We start from the raw sequence: 8094 nt of genomic DNA, 5'->3' as shown, positions 1-8094 counted from the left end.
TACTGCATGTAGACATGAACACAAGGCAGAATCTGTCGACCTGTGTTTGAAATGTTGGTTTGGTTTAGGAAACACAGAGCCGTGGTGCGTTCAGGGAAGGACTGCAGCCGCGTTCACATGGTTTTGCTGCATAATGTTAACTCTGTGTGTCTCACTGAAAAGCTTGGCATGCTAACAGCTAAAACTAAAAGCTAATTCTGCGCCGTGAGGATGAACTTCTGATTTTCAAAAGACAGACTTTGACTCCATCTAAGTGACTGGAGTCTCTTTATTTAACCTGTACGTTCATCACTAACCACCTCTGCAGACATTAAACACATAACCAAGCTTTCTTTGTTCCCTTTCGGGTTGCAGATCGCTGTGCTGCTCAATACCGCCCCACAGTTTCCAGGGTTCTACTCCGTTCTCTCCGTCAGGACATCCTAAAGCCCGAATTTGTTCCGGTTGGTCAACATTGGGGGGGGAGTCACATGACCCGTTGTGTCCAAACATGATCTTTATGTTAGTTTTTTGTTCTTGTTAAATTGTGAAGCAAGTCCGGTCCATTCTGTTGAAGTGAGGGCATCTCTCCAGTTTAATGGTACCTAACTCAGACTGATTAAAGGCAGAGATCAGTCAAACTAGCGCCGACTCTGTGCCGTGTCGGAGACTTATTCATGTAGAGATGTATTGAGGGGATTTTCTGGCCTCATTTCCTGTCAGAGGTGGAATAAAAGGTTGATGTTTTGTGTAAATGAGCTGAAAAAGTCTCCAGATAGGACTGTCCAGGGGCTTTTTATTGGTTTGGCCCCACTTGTGTTTTAGATTTATTTGTCAAAACCAAATGTGTTGTACTTTTAGCGTAAGTGTTGAAGCTCTGGACAAAAAGGACAAAAGTCTGTGCTGCAGAGCTGTGTAGCCTCACCTATGCCAGCACACCGCCAGCAGTGCAGCATCTGGATGCAACCAACTACGAACCAATGGCGCCTGTAGCTACACGTAGCCTGTAGCCATGCTAGCCTGCGTCTTTAATTACTTACACGATGTTTCACAGCGTAATTACAGCCTTTGTTTAATAAAGCTGCAGCTCTACCTCTCAGTGCATGTCGTCCAAGCGTCGTCAGAAAAATGCAAACAAATTGGTCGTTGAATGTTGGAATGAAGCTTGTTCAGCTTTGTGAAGGTGGGGGGTTTGTAAAGAAACCTTCAGACTAAAATGTTCGTGTTGATAAGATGATCAGCTGCAAGTTTCATCACTAAAACTGCATTTTCACCAAGGCCGAGTTGTTTTATTCTCCAGGTTTATAAATCTGTGTGTGGGAACCGAAATCTCCAGATGTCCACTTCATTTTAGCACAATCATGCTAAATGATAGTTTGATTGATTTTCTGGTTTAAAAGGGTCACTGTTTACATGGTTGTAGGTTAATGTACTCATAGGTTGATTTAAAGGTAGAGTATTAATAACTAAAGATTTTCAATATTTTCAAAATAAATTTACTAAAAAAATAACTACAATCATTATTATAGTTTTTAAACATGTAGGTTCCAGTCTGTCCATATTTGATGCGTTATTAAATTACAAGTTTAATTAATGACAAAGACCCTTCTTGAATGTTTTCTGACCAGTAAAAAAAAGTATATTTTTTCCACCAGTAGGGGGAGTATAAGCCCATTTATTGCAGAGCGGCTCTGAGCTCACAAGCGATTCCTGCCCTCATTGGAGCTGCCAAGGAGGAGGGGTGAGTTTTGCTCATTACTGCCAACCTGTGGTCGTTTGTGGAGTTAGCAGTTTTGTGGTTTTGCTCACGACCTGGTTTTTGCCACCTGGTGGTGGAAAGAATTACCTTGAAATCTTACATACTCTGCCTTTAATTTAATAATTTAAGAAAAGAATTGGGAAAAACAGAATAAACTGTGATCCAGATGAGGCGTGTTATTACTTTAGTGGTGAAATCCTCCTTTAAACAAGAATAAACATCATGTTGAGCTTAAATGTGCACGTGTTACAGCAACACAATCTGTACATGATGTAGCTAAAAGTTATGAAGTTTTAGTTATTAAGTAGTTAAAAGTTATTAACAAATAGTCTTTATAGTTTTTACTACAGCTGTGACGATATGCTTTCGTCCCGATTCGATTCAGATTTTTTAGGTACCGATTCGTTTTTGCAATTCTTGCGATTCTTCGATATTGCTGATTTTTGTAGATTAAAAACAAACAAATAAAAGTACAAAAGTTTTTTTGCTTGTCGTTTTTTCCTAATTTCAATTAGAAAAAAACACCCCAGCAGTCAGACCATCATTCTGCTAAGAGAATACCCAAGAAGACAAAAGATCAATAAAACAATAAAAAAATGACAAAAACTTTGATTTTTTTAAATTTATCAAATCAAATCAAAGATACTTTACCATCCTCGAGGGGAAGTTGAAAGTTCAGCAAGCTCGTCCAAGGTCAGACATACAGACATGTAACATTAATGACAAAATAATTATTATTTGAAAGAACTTAATTATTTTCTTGAACAAATAAAAAAAGGATTTTAAAAATTTTGAAGCGCCCTGCGATGGACTGGCGAGCCGTCCAGGGTGTTCCCTGCCTTTCGCCCAAAGCTAGCTGGGATAGGCTCCAGCTTCCCGCCACCCTGAATTGGATTAAGCGGTTAGGATGATGAATGAATGAATGAATGAAAAATTGTGAAGCAAAAAAATCCTGATACTCGATTCGATTCCTCACCCCTGTGTTTACCGTACATGTATGTATATCAGCAGCAGTAAATAAAGACACCGGTCCTGTAAAGTTGTACTAGCTACTACCTGCCCAGCGGTGGATGCTCCACTGCTGATACATCCCCCCATGGAGCCGTGCACACCGGCACAAACCAGATTTCCGTCCTGATTTTGGGAGGAAGCTGCCATAAGTTTATATTTACAAATGAAGAGTTTGCATCATCAGGACATAAATATGATCGTAAAAACAACAAACTGGAGTACTGACGGTACATCTGAGCTCAGCAGACAAGCAAAGAGAGAAAATGAGTTTTATTTCCTGTTTCATTTCTGAAATCATGAAGCTGGCGGAGAACCAGCAACCTTCTGCTTGGCCTGTAACAGGTCAACGTACGTCCAGCCTGCGCTCTGATTGGTCTTCAGGAGGGGAGATGGACCACGACTTGTTCGCTGTTTTCCTAAGAAAATCTGAATGATTTAGGAGGATGATGTAGAATACAGATGCATGTCTGCAGGTATTTATAGCATTTAGGTTTCCAGATATCAGCAGGAAGACGGACTTTTACTCTCCTGAGTCCTGAACTGCGCTGCATTGTCTCAGCTTGTCTCCTTTTCCTCATGAATACCAGTTTGTGTGCAGTTTACAGAGATGTTGTGTTTGTCTATCATCGTTTCACTCCGTTTCCTCACACAGCTGATCATCTTCTCATTCCTGGACTGATCAGGTTTCATGCAGACCGCTTAGTCTGATTGTGATTAATTAGATAATCTCACCATCGTACAAGTGTGTATGTGAGTTCAGATCCGTGCAAACTGCATCGCTTCACAACGAGAGCAACACACACACACACACACACACACACACACACACACACACACACACACACACACACACACACAGGATGGCATGCAGCAGCAGAAAGGCGGGACTATATTTAGCAGCTTATTAGCTTCCACATTAGCAGCTAACGGCAGCATGTTCAGAAAATATCAGTAAGTTTGAGATTTACTCAGAAAGAAACCCGATAATGAGCTGGAAGGAGATTTTATCCCGCTTCAGACGAGCACGTCGACACGTCCGATCGGGTTATTCCAGTAATCTAATGACTCTGTTCCTGGATTTAAACAGGCTTAGTGACAGTTAGCAGATGATGTGAAACTGGATTAATGCTAGGGGTGTCACGATTCTCCAAATCCTTGATTTGATTTGGTTTTCAACTTTAGGGTCACGATTGGATTCGAATCTCGATATTTTTCTCTTTTTCTTACAGCACAGAGACCTCTGACATTTTTAGACGTGCCTCTGATCATTTGTTTTCATGAACATTTGTACGGTAAGTCTTATGTCCAAAGATGGGCTCCATTTAAGTGGTGCAGTTTTCATTATTCTTGTCATGTATCACATTCTTATGGTCAAATTTGAAATGAATTTATTTACAATATAAAAATAACAATCTTGTCCTCAGTCAAGTTAAAAAACAACAAAATAACAATAATAATAAAACTAGAAGTCACAGAGGGTGCCTGCCATCTGGTGACTGTGGTCTGCTGCTATAAACAGCCCGCTAGCGTTAGCTATAGCTTTCGCACGAGCTGAGGTCTGGGGAGGCTTTATTGCAAATGAGGATGGAATAGTTGACTGGACCAGTGATGCTGTTTTCCCAGTTGTCAAATGTAAATCTTTGTGATGCCGGCGAACGTGTCCTGCCATGTTTGTAGTGTTTCCCGTGGCTAGGTATGGTACGCGCACATAGCATATCGTACACACTGTGGCCGTCTTGAGTTACGTTGTCCACATAACTCACCGGGAAAGCAAAATATCTCCACACTGGTGATTTAAGAGAAGCAGAAGCAGCTTGAAGCTCCGGTGCCGTGTCTCTTTTATCGGCACTTGCCATGGTGTTAGCTAGCGTGTAGCGTCGGCTACAATATGCGCTTTTACTTGCTTGCACACCTCCTTAATGCATGTCAGCCAAAGCAATCACTGTTGTAGACCGGGAGGGAATGGGGAAACACGCAAACTGACAAATACACACAAACCAGAGAGACGGAGGGGAGGAGGAGGTGGGGGGGGGGGGGTCGTCGATCCTCTCTTTCATTTAAATGTTCGAGATCATGACGTAATTTTGATCGATTACGATTAAACATTGAAATCCTGACACCCCTAATTACTACATGTAGATTTCTCTCTGTTTCTGGTGATGCAGACATGTCAGGTTTAGTTTGTTTCCATCGGTGCATGTGCAAAAGGCTTCTGTTCTGTCAGCGTCTTCCATTAAAGATGGTTGAAGTGATGTCGTCTCAACGGCAGCGGAGCGCTAAAGAAAAACCAGCGGGTTTGCAGCTGCAGGAAGTCAGAGCACACCAAGTAAAATATTCATGGAAAGCGTATTTCTCAGCTTATTAACTTCAATTCAACTTTTATTTATATAGCACATTTGCCACAACCTCTGTTGACCAAAGTGTCGAGCACAATGCTAAATGCTAAATGCTAAAAAAAAACAAAAAAAAAAAACAAGTAAAACACAATAAAACAACAATAAAACCCAAATAAGAGAATAAAAGGAAGTCAGTAAACATTAACTTGTGCATTAGAAGCTAATGTTAAGACGACGGTGCCGCCCTGTTCCACGAAGACCTGAAGTTTTGAAAATGACAGGAAGTGATGTCACGGCGTGCGTACTCTGAAAGAAATCTGACCGAACTGGAAAATGTCGACAGATTAGAGAAGGACGTGTCAGAAGTGCATCTCAAGTCGCTGCATGAGATGTAAGTATTACAATCATCTGAGTACTTCAGGTGCTCATGTAAACCGGCTTGTGTGGATTAAAGGAGAGATCGGCTTTTTATTTTGGGTTTTTATCAGTTCTAGTGATGAGATATGAGGAGTCCATTGTCCTCGGCTTAGGAGTGCTTTTATACATCTGCTTATACGTTTCAGTTGCAGGACTTTGTTTATTCTTCCAGTTTAAAATGTAAATGTTGTAGTTTTAGCAAATGAACTAAAAACTGTGTGAAGTCTCTTTGCAGGTCAACACAACAACACACAACATGTTTAACTGTAGAGAAAAAAAAGAATATCAGAGTGCTTAGCGATTTAAAATATACTATAGGTTTGTTATTTTTGTGTACAATGTTTGAATATTTTAGTCCGTTTCTTATGTTTGGTTTGAGAATGATATATATTCTGCTGTAGTTTGAGGCTGTTATTGGGAACTTAATGCATCTGTACATCAGTCTCCTCCGCTAGTTGCCCTGGTTACTACTACTATGCGACTGAGGAGGTGCAAGCCAGTGTAATATTTTACAAACAAGACATCCATCTAAATGTAAAAGGTTGAAGTGAATTTTGAGACCTTTTTCAACTAAAATAATAATGTCATAATAATGCAAGTTATACCCTTTCAAAGCTCAACATAGTTTAATTTCTAAAGAACATTTAGCTCGATGTGCGGACTAGTTTATGCTCATCGAGTCTGCTAAAACGGATCAGGATAACGTGGTTATCTGGAGCATATGGTCTGTAAACACATGGAGTTCAGGGTCCAGGCAGCAGTTGTACAATCTATGGTAAAACTCATATAAGGGGACATATTTATACTTGACCAGAGGTGGAATGGTAAAATTAAATGTCTTAGATTGCTTTCAGCAGCGTTCCTCACTGCATGGCTTGCGAGTCGCATGCGGCTCACTGACTTTTGACTTGCAGCTCGTGAAGCAGCCGCTGGCTTCCTGAAAATTCTATCTAAAAAAGTCATGATGATCCTCAACGGTGCAGTTCTCTCCACAAACAAGAGCTGCAGGCTGCTTGCAGAAACTTTGCTTCTAAAACTGGTTTCAGCATTGCCCCGTTTTTTACTCTTTGTATGTTAAATATCGTCTGATGTTTCTTAAATATACAGGGTGCAGGTTATAAACAGGTTATAAACAGGTAATAAACAGGTAATAAGCAGGTCATGAGCAGGTTGTAAGCAGGTAAAAAGCAGGTATTAAAAGGGTATTAACCAGGTTTGTAAATAGGTAATAAGGAGGTAATAAAAAGGTAATAAGCAGGTCATAAAAGCGTAATAAGCAGGTTTTAAAAGGTAATAAGCGGTAATAAAAAGGTAATAAGCAGGTTATAAAAGCGTATTAAGCAGGTTTTAAAAGGGTAATAAGCAGGTAATAAAAAGGTAATAAGCAGGTTATAAAAGCGTATTAAGCAGGTTTTAAAAGGGTAATTAGCGGGTAATAAAAAGGTAATAAGCAGGTTATAAAAGCGTATTAAGCAGGTTTTAAAAGGGTAATAAGCGGGTAATAAAAAGGTAATAAGCAGGTTATAAAAGCGTATTAAGCAGGTTTTAAATGGGTAATAAGCAGGTAATAAAAAGGTAATAAGCAGGTTATAAAAGCGTATTAAGCAGGTTTTAAAAAGGTAATGAGCAGGTAATAAAAAGGTATGAAGCAGGTTATCAAAGGGTGTTGGAGCCATTTTTGATGAGGACTTGTATATATTGTATGATCACGAGATGGCAGCACTGTACATTTATGGTCACAACCTATTTAACTCGGAACTTTTGTGCAGGTGATAGGTGTTGCTTGTACGAAGGTGAACACAGTTGTTTGACCGTTCATTGTCATGCATTATCATTGTTTTATTCCATCATCTATGGACAATATACTGACAATCGTCGCTAACAGGTTGGTTTCATGATACACATAGAGGACAATAAAAGGTAAAAGGAATCAGTGTTTAGAATTGATATTATTGGATGAAACTAATCATAGCGATCAAATGCGACAATTTGAGTTCATGCAAGCAACACCTCAGGCACTTTAAGTTTAGGCTTAGCACCTTTACAAACGGTAATAAGCAGGTAATAGAAAGGTAATAAGCAGGTTACAAAAGGGTAAGAAGCAAGTTTTAAAGAGGTAATAAGCAGGTAATTAAAAGGTAATAAACAGATTATAAAAGGGTAATAAGCAGGTTATAAAAGGTAATAGACACTTTATAGGTTATAAGGTTATAAACAGGTTATGTGTGCTTCCCTCCTGGTTATGGAATAGATATATCTGTTCTCAGCTGAAGGAGGGGCTTCTGGTGGTCCTAAAAGGTGGAAACCATGTGACACAAATACAGGAAATGAATCTCAGAGTGGTAGGATGGAAGATTACCAGTTACACTGAGTTAATAGATGACTTGGTTCCAGTTCACTTTTCATAGGATTCAGTCATCACTTTAATCCATTTATGGTTGTTGTAAACATTCAGCGCAGATCTTGTTTGTTTCTGAAAGTTAATATTATCTTATTGGTTAACTTGAGGCTTTTAAATCCTCAGACTGCCACGGAGATGTGGTCTGCATCGTTTAACCTTCAACACGTTTTGCCCTGCCCTGTCGTTATTTG

This window comes from Telmatherina bonti (genome assembly GCF_933228915.1).
Source record: "Telmatherina bonti genome assembly, chromosome: 23".
In the NCBI taxonomy this organism is placed as follows: domain Eukaryota; kingdom Metazoa; phylum Chordata; class Actinopteri; order Atheriniformes; family Telmatherinidae; genus Telmatherina; species Telmatherina bonti.
This window is presented reverse-complemented; position numbering follows the sequence as displayed.